The sequence below is a fragment of the Scyliorhinus torazame genome, chromosome 12 (assembly GCF_047496885.1).
Source record: "Scyliorhinus torazame isolate Kashiwa2021f chromosome 12, sScyTor2.1, whole genome shotgun sequence".
NCBI classification, from domain to species: domain Eukaryota; kingdom Metazoa; phylum Chordata; class Chondrichthyes; order Carcharhiniformes; family Scyliorhinidae; genus Scyliorhinus; species Scyliorhinus torazame.
In genome coordinates this window covers 35,730,246-35,753,594 of record NC_092718.1, presented here as the reverse complement: position 1 = coordinate 35,753,594, position 23,349 = coordinate 35,730,246, and the positions used below count along the sequence as shown (strand labels likewise).

At 48.8% G+C, this 23,349-nt stretch overlaps 1 protein-coding gene across 2 annotated transcripts in view; it reads left to right on the top strand.

Moving 5' to 3' along the window:
* The first annotated feature begins 4,499 nt into the window (after positions 1-4,499).
* Positions 4,500-23,349, top strand: part of LOC140387499 (WD repeat-containing protein 72-like) — a 510,520-nt gene continuing 491,670 nt past the window's right edge. For both annotated transcript variants that reach the window (XM_072470674.1, XM_072470672.1), the window contains exons 1-2: positions 4,500-4,640; positions 13,816-13,880. The gene's annotated coding sequence lies outside the window, so the exon portion shown is untranslated. The remainder of the gene's footprint in view (positions 4,641-13,815; positions 13,881-23,349) is intronic.

The window sequence follows — 23,349 nt, the reverse complement described above, 5'->3', positions numbered from 1 at the left end:
CTTCCAATGTAACCTCAGGAGCCTTACTCCTAAGGTCGGGGGGGGCCCCTACCCCCACTCACTTTATGCAGCCTCGTGACCCTAAAAGACGACCCTCCCCCTCTCTTCGCAAACTTCACCGCCGGCTGCAAGCCAGATCGCCACCAGAAGCAGGCGGTATAGCATGCAGGACAGGACGTTCATTAGGTCCGAGGTCCAGCGCCTCTTGCGGGGAGGGGGTCATCGAGGCCAGCAATAGCCCCTGGAGAGCTCAGGTGGTGGGTCGTCAAGACCGGGGAAAAGTCCCGGATGGTAATTGATTACAGCCAAACCATTAACTGGTACACGCAACTCGATGCGGTACCCCCTTCCCCGGATTGCAGACATGGTAAATCAGATCGCGCACTTCCGCGTGTTCTCCACGGTGGATCTGAAGTCTGCATACCACCAGCTCCTAATCCGCCCGGAAGACCGCCACTACATGGCTTTTGAGGCAGACGGCCGCCTTTTCCATTTCCTCCGGGTCCCCTTTGGCGTCACGAATGGGGTTTTGGTGTTCCAAAGAGCAATGGACCGAATGGTGGACCAGTACGGGCTGCGAGCCACATTTCTGTACTTGGACAATGTCACCATCTGTGGCCATGATCAGCAGGACCACGACGCCAACCTCCACCGATTTCCCCAAACCGCCCAAAAACTCAACCTCACCTACAACAAGGAGAAATGCGTTTTCCACACAACCAGACTAGCCATCCTCAGCTACATCGTGGAAAACAGGGTCCTAGGGCCCGACCTTGACCATATGCGCCCCCTCCTGCAACTCCCTCTCCCTCACTGTCCCAAGGCCCTGAAGAGGTGCCTTGGATTCTTCTCCTATTACGCCCAGTGGGTCCCCCAGTATGCGGACAAAGCCCGCCCACTACTTAAGGCCACCATTTTTCCACTGGCAACTGAGGCCCGCCAGGCCTTCAGCTGCATCAAGGCGAACATTGCCAAAGCCGCTATGCACGCGGTGGACGAGTCCGTCCCCTTCCAGGTGGAGAGCAACGCATCGGAGTTCGCTCATCGCCGCCACCCTCAACCAAGCAGGCGGACCGATAGCGTTCTTTCACGCACCCGCACCACCTCTGAAATTCGACACTCACTCGGTCGAAAAAGAAGCCTAAGCTATGTGGCACTGGAGGCACTACCTCGCTGGTAGGAGGTTTACCCTCGTCACTGACCAATGATCGGTAGCCTTCATGTTCGACAATACGCAGGGGGGCAAAATCAAGAACGATAAGATCTTGAGGTGGAGGATAGAACTCTCCACCTATAACTACGATATAGTATATCGCCCTGGGAAGCTCAACGAGCCCCCAGATGCCCTGTCCCGCGGCCAGCGCGCAAGATGACCGACTACGGGCTATCCACGATGACCTCTGCCACCCAGGGGTCACCCGGCTCGCCCATTATATCAAGGCCCGCAACCTGCCCTACTCCACTGAGGAGGTCAGAGCTATGACCAGGGACTGCCAAATCTGTGCGGAGTGTAAACCGCACTTCTATCGACCGGATAAGGCCCACCTGGTAAAGGCAGCCCGGCCCTTGAACGCCTTAATATTGATTTCAAAGGGCCCCTCCCCTCCAATAATCACAATACATACTTTCTCAACATCATAGATGAGTTCTCCCGCTTCCCATTTCCCATCCTCTGCCCCGATATGACCACTCACATTGTCATTAAAGCCTTGTATAGTGTCTTCACCCTGTTTGGTTTCCCTAGTTATGTCCAGAGTGACCGGGCTCGTCGTTCATGAGCAACGAACTGCATAAGTACCTGCTCAATAAAGAGCACCGCCTCGAGCAGGACGACCAGTTATATCCCCAGGGGAAACGGGCAGGTGGAGAGGAAGAACGCGACGGTCTGGAAGACCGTCCTACTGGCAGGAGGTTCTCCCCAATGTGCTCCACTCTATCAGGTCCCTCCTTTGCACGGCCACAAACCAGACCCCTCATAACCGCTTGTTTGTTTTCCCTAGGGGAGCTACCTCAGGGGCCTCGCTTCCGTCCTGGCTGAAGACACCGGGACCAGTTTCTCCTCCGAAAATACGTTTGGAGCCATAAGACCGACCCCCTGGTCGAGAGGGTCCGGCTCCTACACTCCAATAATACACAATATGCTTATGCCGAACACCCCGATGGCCGACAAGATATCGTCTCTCTCTGGGACCTGGCGCCCGCAGGCTCCACCACCACCACCGCAGCCCCCACACGATATCCCAGCCAACCTACCATGTCCAGCATCCCCACCCCTATATGGCTCCCGCACTCCCTCCCGCCCGCCCCACCGGTCCACAGGAATGAAGCTCCAGTAGAGCCGCTCCCGGAGTCCACGCCTGTGCCCGCACCGGACCCACTTCCACAGCCACCCGGACCGGCTGTAACACCAGTGCGTCGGCGATCGCAGCGCACGATCCGTGCGCCGGACCGGCTGAACCTATGAGCCCGTCACCCCCGCCGGACCTCATGTTTTAACAGGGGGTGAATGTGGTGAATGTATAGTGCTAATAATTCACCAATGCATTTGTATCATGTTCTGCTGTTGTGTTATGTTGTTAACCCTGTGGGCTCTACCTGTGGGCCATTGTGTGGCTTCACCCACAGGGGGATATGTTGGGGCATGTATGGGCTCCGCCTATGGCTCCTCCCCTTAAGAGGAAGTATAAAGAGCAGCTGACCTGCAGGCAGTTCCCAGTATTGTACCAGTCGCAGGCAGGCACTGTTCTAAGCTGATTAAAACCACCGTTTACTTCTCGCGTCTTTGAGTGAATTAATGGTTGCATCACCTGTACTGTTGCTGTTTATTCTGAACTAGACGTTAGCCATCTTAGCTAATCAGCCTCTATGTGTAATGTGTACACCAGGAAATTATTTGGGGTAAACATAGGACAAGCAACACTCAGGAACAAGTTCCTTGTGAGAACGCGTCAAGGCCAGAAACTAGCAGCTGGATGAATTCAGTTCAAACCTTTTGTTAAAAGTTGACCTCATCCCTCATGTAAGGATACGAGTTTCTGGGCGCTGTTAACTGTGCCTTTGCTGTTTTTGCCAGCCAGGTACTCCACAGTCCCGGTGGTGGTGGCAGCCCTGAGGGTGTGGGGACAGTGGCGGCAGCACATGGGACTGGAGGGGGTGTTGATATGGGCACCAATATGTGGCAATCACCGGTTTGTTCCGGGGAGGGGGGGGGAGCTGTATGGGGGTGGCAGCGGGCGGGGATCGAGCGGTTTGGGAATGTGTTCATCGATGGCGGCGTTCCACGCTTTGAGGAGTTCGAGGGGGAGTTTGAACTGCCTGGTGGGAATGGGTTCCGCTACCTTCAGGTGAGGGACTTTGTGCGGAGGCAGGTACCGACTTTCCCCCACCTATCGCCCCAGGGGCTACAGGATAAGGTTGTGTTGAAAGCGGGATCATAATTGCCAGTTTGGCAAAATTGTCCTGGGTACGTCCACAATGATCATGACCACTGCAGACTTGGGACCCGCGGTGGGTGCATCCTAATTCTACACCTCTGATATTCTGAAGTCAGTTGTTAAACGCATTGGTGCAACTTTTCTTTTGCAGCCACGAGATTGCAAAGTGAATCGTTGCCCCTGGTATTACAGGCGTGAAATCAAGTGTGTAATAATGGCCTTCAAAGCATGCTTACACATTCTTGGCTCATGCACTCGGTTATTTATATTCACAAGGGTTGTCAATCTTTGTCTAAAATATCCACTTTCAGGCAATGATCAGCCTCGGCAAACTTAATGACTCTTTCCGGCTTTACCTCTCCACAGTCAGACTTCTCAAAGATGAAGCCACCCACTGTTTAATAAGGGGCAGGAAAATAAACACAGTGGGCTGGATTCTCCGGTCGCCGAATCGCGTTCGGCCGAAGGGGAGGACTATTTCGCAGGCTGGGTCCGCTACCGGCCTGCGCCATGAAGCAAGGCGGGGCCGCTGCAGGCCGCCGGCGTGCGCAGCCACAGACCCGGCAATTCTCCGGGGCATATCGGCAGCTAGAGTCGGGTGCTCTACGCTGCCGTCCTGCTAGCCCACAGCAAAACAGGGAATCGGTCGCCGTTTTGCGCCAGCCTTCCTGGCTTAAAACGCCACCGTTCCCACGCCGGAGCGTGGGGACGTAGCCCCGGAATCGGAGAATCCAGCCCAATGTGTGGTGGACGGAGGATTTTTGTTGAGTGGTCTCCCTGGCATTGGTAACTGGTGTCATCCCAAATCTGTGAGACTCCCCCCCCCCCCCCCCCCCAAAAAAAAAGAAGAGGGAATGTCTGCTGTTTGAGGAGGCTGGGGTGATGTAAAATTGACAAGGAAACAACCTCCTGTCCTGGGGTGAGTCGATGCTGAGAGCTACTCGCTCACACACACTGCTTAGGGATAAACAGACAAGAGCTGCCTTCTCAACACAGCCTCACCGCCCCCCCACCCCCCCCCCCCCACAACGCGGTTCAAGCAGATTAGAGCGGCTCCCGCTCACCCTCTCGGAGTTCAGGGTCTGACTGAAAGCGACCTTGGCCCAGCAGCCCCGGCCCCGCCTTTGAGCTGAGGGCAGGCTGCAAATCCACTCACTGTGGTGCCAACTCCGAGCGGCATGTCGCTTCTCCAGTCGCAACACAACTGTGAGTTCATTTGATTTTGTAAATAGCCATTCAGGAAAACCGAGTGCCTTTCTTTAATTCGCAAACTGGTGTGCTGGAAAATAAAAGTTTATTCTGGGAGTCGGCTCCAAGCCTGTAGTGAAATTTATATTTTCTTTTAAAATGTGCTTGATTGATTCTGTGGCACAGTGTTAGGTGCCTATTGTTTACAGGTTTGAAGTTCTGCCCACCGGAAAAAAGTATATACCAACGTTTCTTGATGAAGTCTGAAGGGATATCGGTGGAATTGCTATTCCCGAAGTTGCTTTGTGATTTTGCATCTAACCCTCTGGCGAGTCAGCGCAGGAGAAGGAGGCATAAATTAATATATTTTTAAAATAATGTATGTGCTCCCCTGAGGGCTTGTTGAAGGAGATCCTGCGCAGTTCCAATCTGGATCGACAAGTTTGGATTGTGAGCTGGACCTGGATCGGCATTATAGGGACGGTGCTGTGGACCCCCTCCTCATCCTTGCTTGGAGAGGAGGCGAGAGATCAACCCCTCTTTTCAATGAGTCATTAAACAATCCGCCCTCTCAGGTGGACATTGAATATCCCAGGGCACTGTTATAGAATCATGAAATCCTTAGAGTGCAGAAGGAGGCCGTTCGGCCCATCGGGGCAGCACTGACTCTGTAAAAAGCGCCCCATCCAAGCCCACTCCCCTGCCCTATCCCAATAACCCGGTAACCCCACCAAACCTGCACATCTTGGAACTGTGGGAGGAAAGCGGAGGAAGCCCACGCAGACACGGGGAGAATGTGCAAACTCCACACAGACAGTCACCCGAGGCCGGAATTGAACCCACATCCCTGGCGCTGTGAGGCAGCAGTGCTAACCACCGTGACGTCCATTATGAAAAAGAGCAGGGTTGGGGGTTGTTCTCCAGAGTACTCTGGCCTCAATGGGCCTCACAAAAAACACTTTGCTGTCTGTGAGAGCTTGTTGTGTGCAAATATTTACCCCCCCCCCGTGTAGTTTTTTGTTGGTTGTTTTTCAGCTCCCTGGCCTGCCCCAACACAACCCCTACTTCATCCCCCCATGGCCATCTATCCCTGGTTGTTCAGTTGCTCCCATTTACACATTCTGCTATCTCACCTTTTACTATCATGAGCACTCTTCATCCTTTAGTCACACCTCTGTCTTATGTGCATGACAAATTTGTCCATGCGTCTGTTGCCCTGATATATCTGGTCTTCTCATCTGCCCCACCCCCTCCGCCCACTTTCCAACTCTATAATTTTGTACATTTCTACCTCGCTTCAGTTCTGTAGAAGGATCATTTAGATCCAAAACGTTAATTCTGTTTCTTTCACAGATGCTGCCAGACCTGCTGAGTTTATCCAGCATTTTCTATTTTTATATCAAAAATGCATATTTGGCTGTAAAGTGCCACCGCCTGAGGTTATGAAAGGCGCTATATAAATGCAAGTCTTTCTTTATTTCTAATCTATCCTACTACCCTTCCTGATTATGTTTATGATGACAGAGGTGTGCACAGATATATAATGATCCTAACAAGCACCTCGCTATCGAAAACTCATCACGCTTAAGATTCTAACGATCCTTCGGATCATACCCTCAAGCTGTTGGATCATACCCTTTAGATCAGCCTCAAGAAACCGGGGAGGAAATCGGTTAAATAAGTAGTGACTGGCTTTTCAATATAAACAGTGGCGAGGATTTAATGTTCATATTGGAGGGGCTTGTCTGACAGCTAGAAAACTGGTGGGAATCCCACGCATTGATCATATTCAGGAGGTCGGATTGAATTTATAACAAGGAGACCCTTAACTGGGCAACATGTGCCTCCCATTGAATTAAACCCAGTGCAGTGCAGAAGTCCTTCCTGAGAGCGCGGCCAGCCTCCAGCATCGTCAGTAACACTGGGTGTGGCGGCCACTGCCAGTACTGCAGTCAGGCCTTTACCAATGTGACCCTTCATTGAATCCGAAGAAGAGCTTAGATTTGCAACATTAACTCTATTTTTCTCCCTCCACAGATGCTGCCAGATCCACTGAGTTTTTCCAGCCCTTTCTGTTTTTAATGTGTTTTAATCAGGTGTGATTTCGACACAAAACAGGTTATTTGTTTTTATTTGCCTTCTTCACCTCGTAACAATTCTACCGTTGTCAGTTTTATATTGGCAGGGCAGTGCAGGCCCCTTCATCCAAGTTCACATGGTGACCTTGATGATCTAACTGCTGACAACGTTAGACTGCCAAATGCTGAGTGGGCAGTTTGATTTTTGCAAGCCAGCACAGAGAGGTTCCTGCCCCACTTTTTAATCCTCACTACACAGTAGCCGTGTCCGTTTTGCAGGCATTCTGTTATGAATCTCTCTGGGCGAAGTGTTGGTGACAGTAAAGCTGAATGGCTGTTTCCCATCAGAGTTGTATAGAAGTGTGGGTTGGCTGACCTCTCATTGTCCTGTATGAAATGGTCCCCCCCCCCGCCCCAACAGGAGAGAAGGTGATGGCCAGAGTGCTAAAACCACAAATACAAAGTTGTGATAATTGCACATGCATGATTGTTACCATATTGTTATCTGTACAAGCTGAGCTATTAGAGAGCAGTGAGAAAGGATGAAATTACCTCCATTGGAAGCAGCTCCCTAATATGAAAGGGCTTAGGTTGGGGCTGCCAATGGTTCAGTGAGAAAAGCACCACGTAGGCTAGAAAATCTTAGGTTCTTGACAATTGGCCTGACTTCATTTGTCTCTAGGTTAGGCAGGGGAGAAAAAAGTATTTGCCTGTGACCTCTTCTCCGTTGATCTCAGCACGTGTGATTTCCAGATGAGTACAGTGTCTGGTTAGGCTGATTTGCAGCTGGAAAACACATTTGCTGGGGGGAAACCTATAGTCATCAGTGCAGGTTCAGACAAGGGATTTGTCTGAACACCACATAAGATTTGCTTGAGTTTCTGATCTTTTCATGGCTGCACATACTTCATTATATTTACTCATGTCTGTCACTCAACATCAGTGTGAGGAGATGCTCGTAATATACCCGTTGATATGATATCCCACTATCAGTAGTGTTAAATCAGATGTCACCACTCAACTGAAAGGAGCTGGACATCTCCGCTTTGGATTGGATTGGATTGGATTTTATTTATTGTCACGTGTACCGAGGTACAGTCAAAAGTATTTTTCTGTGAGCAGCTCAACAGATCATTAAGTCCATGAAAATAAAATAAAATAAAATACATAACAGGGCAACATAAGGTATATAATGTAACTACATAACACCGGCATTGGCGTTAATCAGGTCAGTCCATAAGAGCAGTGTTCTTCAAACTTTTTTTCCGGGGACCCATTTTTACCAAAAAGCCAACCTTCGGGACCCAACCTGGCCGACCTTCGCGACCCACGCCGGCCGACCTGAGCGACCCATTTTCTCTTACCTTGTTTGCAGCTGATAAAAATGGAGGAAATGGTTTTGGGGCCCTTTGGCCCTCGTACACGCTCCTCCAATGGAACCTGTTGGTTGAAGGTGAAGCTTTCCGGTGTCGGAAAGTATGGAGTCTCCATCTATCCAAAGTTCGGCATTTTCTTTCCTGTAAAATGTTATCAAATAAAACCCCCCCCGAACATGTAAAAAAATAAATTAAAATGATTAAAATAAATGAAAAAAAATGAATAAAACCCCCCGAACTTGTAAAAAAAAAGAATAAAATAAATGAAAAAAAAAAAAATTAAATGAATAAAATAAATGAATAAAATGAATGAAACGCCCCCGAACTTGTAGAACAAAAAGCTGCAACCGTTTAAGAAAATAGCGGCCGCACTGCACATGTGTGCCCGATCATCGGCGCGCATGCTCAATGCGGCCAAATTTTTTTTACATGTTCGCGGCCATTTTAAAGGGTCGCGGGTCGCGCCTCCGAGTTTGAAGAACACTGCATAAGAGGGTCGTTTAGGAGTCTGGTAACAGCAGGGAGGAAGCTGTTTTTGAGTCTGTCCGTACGTGTTCTCAGACTTTTGTATCTCCTGCCCGATGGAAGAAGTTGGAAGAGTGAGTAAGCCGGGTGGGAGGGGTCTTTGATTATGCTGCCTGCTTTCCCCAGGCAGTGGGAGGTGTAGATGACGTCAATGGACTGGAGGCAGGTTCGTGTGATGGACTGGGCGGTGTTCATGACTCTCTGAAATTCCTTGCGGTCTTGGGCCGAGCAGTTGCCATACCAGGCTGTGATGCAGCCAGGTAGGATGCTTTCTATGGTGCATCTGTAAAAGTTGGTAAGAGTTAATGTGGACATGCCAAATTTCCTTAGTTTCCTGAGGAAGTATAGGCGCTGTTGTGCTTTCTTGGTGGTAGCGTCGACGTGGATGGACAAGGACAGATGTTTGGAGATGTGTACCCCTAGGAATTTGAAGCTGCTAACCATCTCCACCTTGGCCCCGTTGATGCTTACAGAGGTGTGTACAGTACTTTGCTTCCTGAAGTCAATGACCAGCTCTTTAGTTTTGCCGGCATTGAGGGATAGATTGTTGTCGCTGCACCACTCCACTAGGTTCTCAATCTCCCTCCTGTATTCCAACTCGTCGTTATTCGAGGTCTGGCCCACTATGGTCGTATTGTCAGCAAACTTGTAGATGGAGTTGGAACCAAATTTTGCCACGCAGTCGTGTGTGTACAGGGAGTATAGTCGGGGGCTAAGTACGCAGCCTTGCGGGGCCCCGGTATTGAGGACTGTTGTGGACACAGATTGTGTAGTTGTTAACAGTGGCCTTCGAATTTGGCGGAGAGCAGGGATTGAGAGGATGGGGGACTTGTTCTTGGAAGGTAGCTTCCCGAGTGTGAGGGCACCGGAGGAGAAGTTTGCGTTGGCTGGAGGAAATTAACTCCGATATTTACAGGTACGGGACTTTTTGCGGAAGCAGGTGCCAACCTTCCCACTCCCGCCGTTAAGGGGGATTCAGGATAGGGTGGTCTCTAGAGGATGGATAGGGGAGGGGAGTGTCTCGGACATATATAGAGAGCTTATGGGTTCGGAGGAGACACAAACCGAGGAGCTGAAGCGAAAGGGGGAGGAGGAGCTGGGGGGTGGACCTCTGGGCGGACGCGTTAGGAAGGGTCAATGATACCGCATGTTTGGGGCATGTCCGAAACTGAGGGGGTTTTGGCAGGGGTTTGCCGACACCATGTCCATGGTATTAAATATGAGGGTGGCAATGAGTCTGGAGGTGGCAATTTTTGGGGTATCGTAGGACCCGGGAATCCAGGAGGAGAGAGAAGTGGACGTTCTGGCCTTTGCTTCTCTGGTAGCATGGAGGCATATATTACTAGCATGGAGGGACTCAAAGCCCCCGAAATCGGAGACCTAGCTTTCAGACAAGACAGGCTTCCTCTCCCTGGAGAAAATTAAGTTCGCCATGAGAGGGTCTCTGCTGGGGCTCGCCCGGAGGTGGCAACCATTCGTCGACTTCCTCGCAGAGAACTAATCGTCAGCAGAAAAGAGGGGTGGGGGGGGGGTTAGGTTAGCGTAGGTTAGGGGGATAAGTAATGGCAAGACCTGCGGGAGAGTGTGGTGGAATTTGCACTATGTATATATTTCTCTTGTTATTTATATTGTTGATTTTGTTGCTGTTAAAATGCCAAAGAAATACCTCAATAAAATGTTTATTAAAGACAAAACAGTGGCCTTGCTACCTACAAAACAAATTGCAGCTTGTTAGGAATACATATACAAACAGAGGATCTGATAGATCACATGGAAGGATTGGCATTACCATTCTATGACAACTTGGTCAAGCCCTATACTTCAATCAAGGTGACTACGCTATTGTGAGAGAACTGGGCAAACCATTAAATGAGGGGCCAGGGAGGCAAGAGATTTCTTCAGCTTGTTATGGTTGTGAGTTGGTGTTGTGGGATATCAGCTCGCTTGTGCTTAATGTTTACCCCTGAATTCCATCTTCTGTTGTTTTAGTGTGTCATGGAAAGAGTGAAAGGTCCAGAGGAAGCTCATTATTTCAAAGCACAGTGCTTTGGTGTCCCCCCATAGTCCAAAGGTGTGCAGCTTAGGTGGATTGGCCGTGCTGAATTGCCGCTTAGTATTAGTATCCAAGGATGTGCAGTTTCGATGGGGTTACGGGGATAGTGCAAGAGTTTGGGCCTTGGTCGGCTGCTCTTTTAAAGGGTCGGTGCATACCCGATGGGCCAAATAGCCTCCATATGCACTGCAGGGATTCCATAGAAATATGAAGTATAAATATTACTGTGAATAGCAGCACGTGGTATGTAGGAAAGTGAAGAGAAATAGTAGTTGTTTGAAGTTTTATTTTTTTAAAATCTCAAATGGCACATGTTACAATCTCAGACTCAGCATCTTTAGTGAAACTATAACTCTTCTACTAGTGTTTTCCTTCCATGCGTAAATAAATGTTTCTGTCACTTTAGCCATTTGCAAGCCTGGGCTGCCCTTTACAGCTTGGCTGTAATATTCCAAGCAGTGGTTGCTGCACCCATGCTCTTGGGCAAAATAATCACTAACTAATAGCAATTTTTCACACTGGATGCTTTGCTGCTCAGATCAGGTGGTGTCTCAAAGGAACTATGCTACTTAAATTGCCAAACGCCACACCCTTCCTATTGGTCTGTCTTTATGGGCCACTGGAATGTGTATTATGGTGAGAGGGAGACCCTTTACGGTACAATCAGGTTACATACAAATGTAATAGTGTAAAATGCCACATGGAATAATGGAGCGTAGAATTTATAGCATCGGAAATTCTTGATCTGGACAAGGTCACTGATGGAGACATCAAGTGGGAGGTTGTCCACAAGAGGGAGAAGGAATGGGAAATTGCAAAGTGAAATGGCTTTTTGATATTTCATTCCTTGTTTCACAAGGCAATGGCTGGGAAATCGGAGCAGGCCATGTATTCTTCATTGAAGTTATGGTTTCCGAATGCAGGCCTCCAATGATGTACATGGTATTCGAGGTAATAGACTGTGTGTATTAAAGAGCATTATAGTGGCTGATAGGTGCATTTTAAATCTGACATGGGATGTTGGGGTTGAGTCGATAACTTGTAATTGTGTGGACTGTAGAGAGTAGCCCACAGACTAGTTGGGTTGAATGCCCTGTTGGTGCGCTGTATATTCAATGTAATTCCTTAGTTTATTGCAGCAGTTTTCAGCTTAAATGTTTGCTTGTTATTGTGAGATATCAGTAATGAGGATAAAGTCCCTTTGTTTGTAAATTTTTATTTCCAATTAAGGAGCAATTTAGCGTAGCCAATCCACCTACCCCGCACATCTTTAGGTTGTGGGGGGGGGGGGGGGGGGGGGGAGACCCACACAGACATGGGGAGATTGTGCAAACTCCACACGGACAGTGGCCCGGGATCAAACTGGGGTCCTCGTCGCCGTGATGCAACAGTGCTAACCACTGTGCCGCCCACAAAATCCCTTTGTGTGTTATGTTAAGAGAGCATCAACCCAGGTTAACATCCTAAATGACTTTCAGGGTGAACTTGCAGAATGTGAGGCATCCATTAGTTCCTAATATTGCACAGTGCAAATCCTGAACTTGTGATCTCCTCTAGTAATTTAGCGCTGAGTACTGAACGATAGCTTGGATTATGTATTTGACTGCGCATTCGTTCTACAGGGTCAGTCCTACAAAGAACAATGCAATCAAAAGTATAAACCTGTTTGTCAGTAGTTTTTCAGTCAAGGTCAAGTTACTTTTGGAATGGTGTGCTGTTATTGTCTCATATTCAGCTTAGATGATAAATGAGGCATTTCATTATGAAGTAGTCAGATGCAAAGTTATTCAGATGGATGTGTTCAACTGAAAACAAACAAATACTCTAGTCATAGTGTTTTACAGCATCGAACGAGGCCCTTCAGCCCCTTGTGTCTGCCGGCCATCAAGTACCTATCTATTCTAATCCAATCTTCCAGTACTTAGTCCATACCTTGTAAGCTGTGGCATTTCAAGTGCTCATCTAAATGCTTCTTAAATGTTATGAGCATTTCCGACTCTACCATCCCTCCAGGCATTGAGTTCCAAATTCCCATCACCCTCCGCATGAAAAGGAACACCTCAGCAGTGGGGGTGGGGGAGTGGGGGCGGGGGGGGGGGGGGGGGGGGCACCTAAAGGTGGACCTTCGAGATTTGGTGTCCTCGAGGAGGTCCATCTTCCAACCTCAGAATATTCCTGGAGATCCATCTTCTTTCTCAGGAGCCCAACTTCCGGTCCCTGCTCCCGGCGCTCCATCTTCATTTTCAATGGTCCACCTTTGTCAGTAAGTCAGTGATGTTGGGCGCCTTTTCAACATGGCACCTAGACACGATGGCGGATTGCACACCATCAAGCCTGCCCCGCCACGGAATGTGGCACAAAACACCTGATTGCATAATTAATGCGGTTGGGGTTGGAAGATTCAACGTGTTTTCCCGCCGACTCCTGCAGTGGGAAACAGTCCATGTTCCCGTCCCCGCCATGGGACTTAGTTTTCAGCTTCCGAGATGGGGGAATTCTGCCCTCCATCTTTAGTGCTTGGGGGGGGATTTGTCTTGGCATCTAAATTGTTTTTTCTTCCTCGTGACTATTTAATAATAGTTGCAACAAAAAGAAATCTTGAAAGACTTGCCACCTCAGCTACAAGAGTTTGTAATTTCATTGCACTTTGGTGCTAGATGCCTGCCTTTAACTGAGAGGGTAGTTCTGCTTCTATGTGGATACTGTTCGTGGTACTGAGTAAGTATGGATTTCAGAGAATGAAATGAAATGAAAATGAAATAAAAATCGCTTATTGTCACAAGTAGGCTTCAAAATGAAGTTACTGTGAAAAGCCCCTAGTCGCCACATTCCGGCGCCTGTTCGGGGAGGCTGGTACGGGAATTGAACCGTGCTGCTGGCCTATTGGGTATTCCTGGTTTGCAGTATTCCTGATTTACTGGCCGCTAAAATTAAAGTTGAACTCCGTGCCTACTCTCCGATCTATACTATGGTTGAGCAAGATTTTGTATTATGAGCAGGATCTACAAAATGTTACCGTATCCTTAAAGTTAAAGGAAATTTCTTTCACTGAATGACCAGAATAAATGGGCAGCTTGGGAAATTAATTTTTCCTTGATTTTGCACACATAAAGGGAAATAGATCCTTAAATGTTTTAACCTTCTTCTCTCCTCTCTTGAAGGAGGTGACTTGGCGTGAGATTCCGCAAATTCCACCAGCCCTCCGACACCGGATCAAGTGTGTAAGGTGAGAGAGTCGGATTCTGCAGATGATTCAGTCACAGCCATCACTGCCAACCCACTCCATTCACTTAAATATGCTTTGCTATAAGTGCCATTGAGTAGTAGTTGGGAATAGAAGTCTTGTCTGATTGTATATGTTTTTCATATTCTAGCCCAAGACACTGAGGACAATAATAAACAGTATAACTGTGAGACTGAGATAATCCTATATAGAATGAATCGGGAAACAAGTCCTTTGCTTAGTCACTGGATGGGCTTTGCAGTTGTATTTCCACTAAATAAAAACTATGCATTTATACAGTGCTTTCATGAACGCCGTACATCCCAACGTGCTTTGCACCCAATGAAGTATTTTGGACACACAACCGGCTCATCCGCTCCTCCAGAAGCAGTGGAAGATGAAGAAACCACTCAGAAAAAAAAGATCAACATTGAACAGCTCAAGAGCCCAGCATGCTGGTGAACTTCCAACACTGTATTCTCCAAAATCTCCAAAGTGTCCATTCGAAAGGAATGGCAGACAACTGGAAAGAGCTGAAGACAACTGTCATCTCAAGCTGTGAAGAAATCATCAGCTACAAGACTAGGAAACACCAAGACTGGTTCAATGAGAACAGTCACACCATCCAAGACCTCATTGACAAGACCAACAAAGCTCACTGTGCCTGGCAAAACGACATAACCAGCAAGGCAAAGAGGAGAGCTTATCGATTAACCAAGGCGGAGGCACAAAGAAGAGCTGGGGTAATCAAGAACCAATGGTGGGATGAGAAAGCTAAGAAACTGCAACTCCTCACCGACAAGCATGACACCCATGGCTTCTTCAGTGCCACCAGGGCAACACATGGACCCAATACCCTAGGCCTCAAACCGGTGCGAGGTAATGAAAATTACTTATTGTCACAAATAGGCTTCAATGAAGTTATTGTGAAAAGCCCCTAGTCGCCACATTCCGGCGCCTGTTCGGGGAGGTTGGTACGGGAATTGAACCGTGCTACTGGCCTGCCTTGGTCTGCTTTAAAAGCCAGCTATTTAGCCCAGTGTGCTAAACCAGCCCAAGAGGTTTCCATAATGACGGAACCCTCTTGGGAGACAGTGAAAACACTGGCTTTCGATGGAGCGAACACTTCAAAGAAATGCTAAACTGTGATACAACCGCATATGAGGGCGTGTTTGAGGAAATCGCCCAACTCCTCTCAAAGATGATCTTGGATTCCCACCAAGCGTAGATGAAGTCGAAGCCGCCATTAAACACGGGAAGATTGGAAAACCCGCAGGAGCGGGCGGGTTTCCAGCAGAGGTTTTCAAACTTGTAGGAGAAGCAATCACTCGTCAGCTCCATTAGCTGTTGCTGTAAATCTGGGACAGAGAGGAAATTCCTGCTGGTTTTAGGGATGCCATCTTTGCCACCATCTTTCAGAAAGGAGACAAAACGGACGGTGGTAACTACTGAGAAATCTCTCTAATCTCCATCACCGGGAAGATCATTGCCCGAATCCTCAACAGCCGCCTTCTCTCAGTCTCTGGGAGAAGTCAGTGTGGCTTTCAACCAATTTGTGGAACAGTGGACATAATTTTCACTGCTCGGCAACTTCAAGAGAAATGCCAGGAGCAACATCAACCACTCTACATGGCCTTCTTCAATGGGCAGCACAGTGATTAGCACTGCTGCTTCACAGAGCCAGGACCCCGGGTTCAATTCCTACCTTGGGTGACTGTCTGTGTGGAGATTGTACCTTCTCCCCATCTCTGCATGGACTTCCTCCCACAGTCCAAAGGTGTGCAGTTTGGGTGCAATGGCCATGCTAAATTGTCCCTTAGTGTCCAGGCATGTGCAGGTTAGGTTACAGGATTATGGGGAGAGATGGGTGTCAAGTGGACCTAGGTAAATTGCTCTTTCGGAGGGTGGGTGCAGATTTAATGTGCCGAATGGCCTCCTGTAGGGATTCTATGATTCCTCGATCTGACCAAGGCTTTTGACTCTGTCAATTGTGAACTGCTATGGAAGACCCTGCCAAAGGCTGGCCGTCCAGAAAAATTCATCAACGTCATTCGACTCCTCCATGATAAGATGTCTGCGACAGTCCTCACTGAGGGAAATGAAAAAGAAACTGTAGAGGTCAAGACTGAGTCAAGCTCTTGGGCAGCACAGTGGCACAATAGTTAGCACTGCTGCCTCACCGCGTCAGGGACCCAGGTTCAACTCCAGCCACGGGTTACTATCTGTGTGGAGTTTGCATGTTCAAGTACGCATGGGTTTTCTCCCACAGTCCAAAGATGTGCAGGTGAGGTGGATTGGTCATGCTAAATTACCCGTAGTGTCCAAAAGGGTTAGGTTGGGGCTATGGGGTTGCGGGGATAGGGTGGGGGAGTGGACCTTGCTGGGGTGCTCGTTCGGGGAGTCGGTGTGGACTCGAAGAGCCAAAAGGCCTCCTTCTGTAGTGTTGGGATTCTAAGCAGGGATGTGCCATTGCCCCCACCCTTTTCTTCATCTTCAGTGCCACCATCCTTCATATTGTTAAGAGCAAACTGCCCAGTGGAGTGCACATCGTCTTCGGGATGGATGGAAAACATTTCAACCTCAACCAGTTGACATCCAAGAAGAAAACAACACTGACATCGCTCGTGGAACTTGCAGTTTGCGAATGACGTCGCCATCTCCACTCTTTCAGAAGAGAATCCTGAAGCCATGCTTGACACCTTTGCAGAGGCATACCAAAGAATCAGTCTCAACCCCAACTGCAAGAAGACCCAAGTCCTTTACCAATCCCCCGCCCCCTTCCAGGGCAAGATCTGGTCTCTGTCTCCATCAAGATCAATGGAGAAACACTCCCAAACGTGGAACATTTCCCCTACTTGGGGAGCCACCTCTCATCTAAGGTTGACATCGACGTGGAGATCCAACACTGGTATTCAATCCATGAGCACGTCCTTCGGACGCGAGCCTTTGACGAACTCGACATCTGTGCTGACACCAAGATCCTCCCAACTCTTGGACTTGGACTATGTGCAGATGCCACCACAAGGCCTTGGAGAGGTAGCGTCAATGCTGTCTGAGACAGATTCTCCGCATCAGCTGGGAGAATAGGCGTATGAACATCAACGTCCTCGAAGAGGCCAAGAGCACCAGCATCTGAAACCAACTCCGCTGGGCCAAATGCTTAGGATGTCAGAGACCCCGCTTCCAAAGCAAGAGGAGGACAAAGGAAACACTTCCAAGGCACCCTGAAGGCTTACCTCAAGAAATGCAACATCAACGTCAATGCCTGGGAGATTCTTGCTCAGAAGAGACCGACTTGGGAGGAACCTCCTGATTTGAAGGGATACATTTCTTCGAGGACACCCAATAGCAAGAGGACGCACGGAGAGTGTGGAGAGTTGTTAAGATTTTTACAGCAATGTTTGCTGTAAAAAAAATGAAAATGAACAGTAATAATACCAACAGCTGTCGATCATACAATGTGACCTTGTATATCTTGGTTAGTCATGGTACGTTCTTGGCTGATGCTCCCTTGTCCACACTCCCTCAACAAAATAAGTCACTGGTTAGCTACCAAAGGTCAAGCTGTTTCAGACTTCCCTTTGCTTAATCACATTCACAAAGAAACTGTACCGCTAGCAACATGTGACATTGTGACCAAAAACCATTACTCGAAATAATCTTATGTGAAAGAACATAATGTTGAACCTTTTGTAGGGTGTAAATGCGAAACGAATGTGGGTCCACCCATGTCGACGCTACGACTAAGAAAGCACAACATTGCCTATACTTTCTCAGGAAACTTGAGGAAATTTGGCGTGTCCACATTGACTCTTACCAGATTTTACAGATGCACCATAGAAAGCATCCTACCTGGCTGCAACACAGCCTGGTATGGCAACTGCTCGGCCCAAGACCGTAAGAAATTATCGAAAGTCATGAACACAGCCCAGTACATCACGCGAAACCGCCTCCCATCCATTGACTCTGTCTAAACCTCCCGCTGCCTAGGGAAAATGGGTAGCGCCTGCTACAAGGGTAACAGATGCATGGCAACACCAGCACCTGCAATTAGCTTGCGAAGCCACACACCCTGACTTGGCACTATATCACCATTCACTTCACTGTCACTGGGGCAAAATCCTGGAACTTTCTTCCATGTAGCTACACCACATGGACTGCAGGGGGTCTAGAAGGCATCTCAGCAGCACCTCCCCAAGGGCAATAATACCAGTGACGCACACATCCCATGAACAAATAAAGTAGCAAGGCAGACAAACTTTCTAATCAAAAACCCCTCCCACCCGGATTATCCTCTCTTCCAACCTCTTCCATCGGACAGGAGATACAAAAGTCTGAGAATATGCACTAACAGGTTCAAAAGCAGCTTCTTCCCTGCTGTTACCAGACTCCTGAATGACCCTCTTATAGACTGAACTGATCTCTTCACACATCTTCTCCACTGAGTAGTACTGCACTCCTGTATGCTTCACCCAATGCCTGTGTCTATGTATTTCCATTGTGTATTTATGTATGTCCTATGTTTTTTCATGTATAGAACGATCTGTCTGGACTGTACGCAGAACAATACTTTTCACTGTACCTTGGTTGGCCAGCACTAGATGGTAGAGATTGTGGGTATGGAAAGTGCTGTCTAAGGAGCCTTGGTGAGTTTCTGCATTGCATCTTGTAGGTGGCACACATTGCTGCCACTTTGCATCACTGGTGGAGAGAGTGAATGTTGAAGGTGGTGGATGGGGGTGCCAATCACACAGGCTGCTTTGACCGGGATTCTCTCTTCTTGGAGATGGTCATTGTGTGGCGTGAATGTTACTTGTCACTTGTCAACCCAAGCGTAACTATTGTCCAGGTCTTATTTGTCATATGGACACGGCCGACCTCAGTATCTGTGGAGTCATGAATGGTGCTGAACATAGTGCAAGCATCAGCGAACATCCCCACTTCTGACCATATGATGGAGGAACTTCATTAATGAAGCTGAAGATGGTTGGGCCAGGTGAAGAGGACTACCCTGAAGAATTCCTGCAGTGGTGTCCCAATACTGAGATGATTGACCTCCAACAACCACCAACCAGTGGAGAGTTTTTCCCCTGTGATTCTCATTAACTTCACGTTTGCTCGGGCTCCTTGATTCCATACTCGATTAAATGCTGCCTTGATGTCAAGGGCAGTGACTGCCACCTCACTTCTTGAATTCAGCTCTTTTGTCCATGTTTGAACCCAGGCTATAATTAAGGCAGGAACTGAGTGGCCCTGGTGGTACCCAAACAGTGAGTACGTTATTGTGTAAATGTCGCTTGATAACACGTCGACGATACCTTCAATCAATTTGCTGATGATCAAGAATAGACTAATTGGCTGGCAGTTTGGATCTTCCTGTTTTTTATGTACAGGCCACACCTGGGCAATTTTCCACATTGCTGGGTAAATGCCAGTATTGTAGTTGTACGGGAACAGCTAGGGGCACGGCAAGTCCTGGAGCACAATGCCGGAATGTTGTCAGGGCTAATAGCCTTTGCATGATCCAGTGCCTTCAGCCGTTTCTGATCATCGCATGGAATGAATTGAATTGGCCAAAGACTGGCATCAGTAATGCTGGAGACCTAATAAGGAGGCCGCAATAGATGATCCATACTTGGAGACCAGCACTGGACAAAGCATTGAAGGCCTGACTGGAACATGTGAAAATCTGTTCATTATCTCCTCTGATGTACGTTCCACCGTTTGGCTGTGTCGCTCGACATTCTGTTGGCTTTGGTTGGCCCTGTTTGAAATTGAGTTAACTAAGACTCTCCGGTTTATCAGCTTCATCCTTATGCTATTTCAATAACACCCATAAAGTATACCTGTCATTATTTCTGTGTACTAGGAGTATACATTTGTTTAAATTAATTTCCCCCCAGCAGTTGTTTTCCCATGTCTATGTATTGTCCACCTCATTTTGTAGTTTCTGAGTTGTCTGTTCTGATTTTACTCACTTGCCATCATCTGCAAATTTGATCACTATACGTTTAAGATCTTGAGCCCAAGACATTTACATCAATGGGAAATATCAATGTTCCAAGAGTGAGGTGTGAGGTACCTCACTCAGTGCCCCGCACCATGTTTAATCATTCCTCTGATGAACGCACATTGTTTCATTCTCTTTAAACAGTTTCTAATTCATTCCCAGGGTTCATCCTGAATCTAGGTTTAACTTAATGAATAGTCTTTCACGTGGCACTTTGAGTTTTGATAGTGAAAGTAGATCAGGTCATTCAGTTCACTGCAGTCCATCTCTGTGCACTTTCTCTCCGTGTCTGCGTGGGTTTCCTCCGGGTGCTCCGATTTCATCCCACAGTCCAAAGATGTGCAGGTTAGGTGGATTGGCCATACTAAATTACCCCTGCTGGGGTTATGGGGATAGAATGGGGGATTGGGCTTGGGTGGGGTGCTTTTTCAGAGGGTCGGTGCAGACTTGATGGGCCAAATGGTCTCCTTCTGCAGTTAGTCAGGTAGGATCTCTCCATTCTGAATCAATACTTTTATCAAAATAATTTCAGAGTACCCAATTCATTTATTCCAATTAAGGGGCAATTTAGCGTATCCACTCCACCTATCCTGCACATCTTTGTGTTATGGGGGAGAAACCCACGCAAACACAGGGAGAATGTGCAAACTCCACACGGACAGTGACCCAGAGCCGGGATCGAACCTGGGACCTCGGCGCCGTGAGGCTGCAGTGCTAACCACTGTGCCACCGTGCTGCCCTATTCTGAATCAATACTGACCCCTGTTACTCAGTTATTGTTACACAATTAATTGTCAAGTTTACCACTATTTAACTCCATTACTTTACAAAGAATGGAAATATGATTAACGGTCTCTTGTTGCTGATGTGTGTTTTGCCATTTTCTTTAATGCAGGCACCATATTCACGGATTTGTGGTCTTCTAGTATATGCCTGGAGCATGTCTTCATGTCCAAATACCAACTCTTAATGTTGTTAGTACCTCTCCACCTTCTTCCATAGTCTCTTGCAACACTCTGTGGCAGCACGGTGGCACAGCGGTAGCACTGCTACCTCACAGCGCCACGGACCCAGGTTCAATTCCGGCTTTGGGTGACTGCCCGCGTGGAATTTGCACGTTCTCCCCGTGTCTGTGTGGGTTTCCCCCGGGTACTCCCATTTACTCCCACAGTCCAAAGATGTGCGGGTTAGGTGAGGTTACAGGGATAGGGCGGGGGAGTGGGCCTAAGTAGAGTGCTCTTTCACAGGGCCGGCGGAGACTCAGTGGGCTGCATGGCCGCCTTCTACACTGTAGGAATTCTGTGGTATTCAACAGAATACCATCTATCCTGAGGATTTATTTGTTTTGAATTAGGTTAGCCTGCGGAGGACTTCCATCGCATTTGTCACAAAATTATTGATTTCTTTGCATCCTTGTCCACCCCCTTGTTTTGCTCATTGATTTTGGAAAACTTTCACCATTCTATGACAAATGAGTATTGCCGGCAGCTATAATGTAGGTGGTGCCCCATCTTGGCTTTTTGAATGGGTTTGCATGCTTGGCTTCCCCACACATTGCTGCCACTTTTCAAATTGGACAATATCCCGAAGTATGACCTCGGAGGCCGTGGGCGAGATTCTCCGACCCCCCGCCGGGTCGGAGAATCGCCGGGGGCTGGCGTGAATCCCGCCCCCGCCGGTTGCCGAATTCTCCGGCATATTCGGCGGGGGCGGGAATTGCGCCGCGCCGGTTGGCGGGCCCCCCCCCGCCCCGGCAATTCTCCGGCCCGGATGGGCCGAAGTCCCGCTTCTAAAATGCCTGTCCCGCCGGCGTAGATTAAGCCACCTACCTTACCGGTGGGACAAGGCGGCGCGGGCGGGCTCCAGGGTCCTGGGGGGGGGGCGCGGGGCGATCTGGCCCTGGGGGGTGCCCCCACGGTGGCCTGGCCCGCGATCGGGGCCCACCGATCCGCAGGTGGGCCTGTGCCGTGGGGGCACTCTTTTCCTTCCGCCTTCACCATGGTCACCACCATAGCAGAGGCGGAAGAGACTCCCTCCACTGTGCATGCGCGGAATGCCGTCAGCGGCCGCTAACGCTCCCGCGCATGCGCCACCCGGAGATGTCATTTTCGTGCCAGCTGGTGGGGCACCAAAGGCCTTTGCCGCCAGCTGGCGGGGCGGAAATTCGTCCGGCGCGGGCCTAGCCCCTTATGGTTGGGGCTCAGCCCCCCCAAGATGCGGAGCATTCCGCACCTTTGGGGCGGCGCGATGCCCGACTGATTTGCTCCGTTTTGGGCGCCAGTCGGCGGACATCGCGCCGATACCGGAGAATTTTGCCCCGTATCTGGACAACTCAGCCTTGACATCCTGTACATGGTTGTCAGCGTGAAGTCCATATTTGATTTGCTTTGTACTTGGTTGAACCTCAATGAAGCTTTTATCGGCTGCACCTTCCCCATTTCAGCAATCTGTTTGAAGGCATTACTAGGTAAGAAAGAGAGTCGCTGAACAAGGTCAACAGTGGCACCTTGCCTGCCCTGACGCCACAATTAAAACCATGGTCAGTAAACTTTGTTTGCAGGTCCAATTTTACTGTGAATCTCAGTGGAGTTGATGCGATTATTTGTTATTTTCTTACAGAAGGGGAAAGGGAAAGGAATAGTAGGTTATGCTGATGAGGTTCACTGAAGGGAGGAGGCTTCTGTGAAGTTTAGACACTGGCACAGATCCGATGAGAGGAATGGCCAGTTTCTGTGCTATACATTCAATTGGCAGTATTCTCCATTCCTGAGACTAAGTGTTGACACCGGGGCAGGATCATGGTCTTCTGTGAAGCAAAACTAGTGCCTCACCTGGACCGATTCAATGACCGTGAAGGGATTAACTGGCGCTACTGAGGGAGCGGCGGAGGTGACAGGAGGAGTTTGGGCTGTTGACCACAGGGAAATCGGTAGAACAGTTGAGGAAGTCAAGGGGTATGGGGAAAAGGCAAGCAGAATGTTAGCGCACCAGCTCAGGAAAAGCCAGGCGGCCAGGGAGATAGGGAGAATAAAGAGTAGAGGCGGGAATACTGTCCTGGACCCAGTGGGGGTGAATGAGGTGTTTAAGGACTTTTATAGTAAACTATAGAGTCGGAACCCCCGGCTGGGGTGGAGGGGATGAGGCAGTTTTTAGATCAGTTGAGGTTTCAGAGGGTAGATGAGGATCTGGTAGAAGGGCTGGGAGCCCCAATTAAGATTGAGGAAATAATCGAGGTGCTGGAGGGCATGCAGTCGGGCAAGGCCCCGGGGCCTGATGGCTATCCGGTGGAATTCTACAAGACGTTTTCAGAGCTATTGAGCCCACTGCTGGTGAGGACATTTAATGAAGCAAGGGAGAAGGGAGTCCTCCCCCCAACAATGTCGCTGGCCTCGATTTGACTGATCCTGAAACGGGAGAAGGTTCCGGAACAATGCGGGTCATACAGGCCAATTTCTCTGCTGA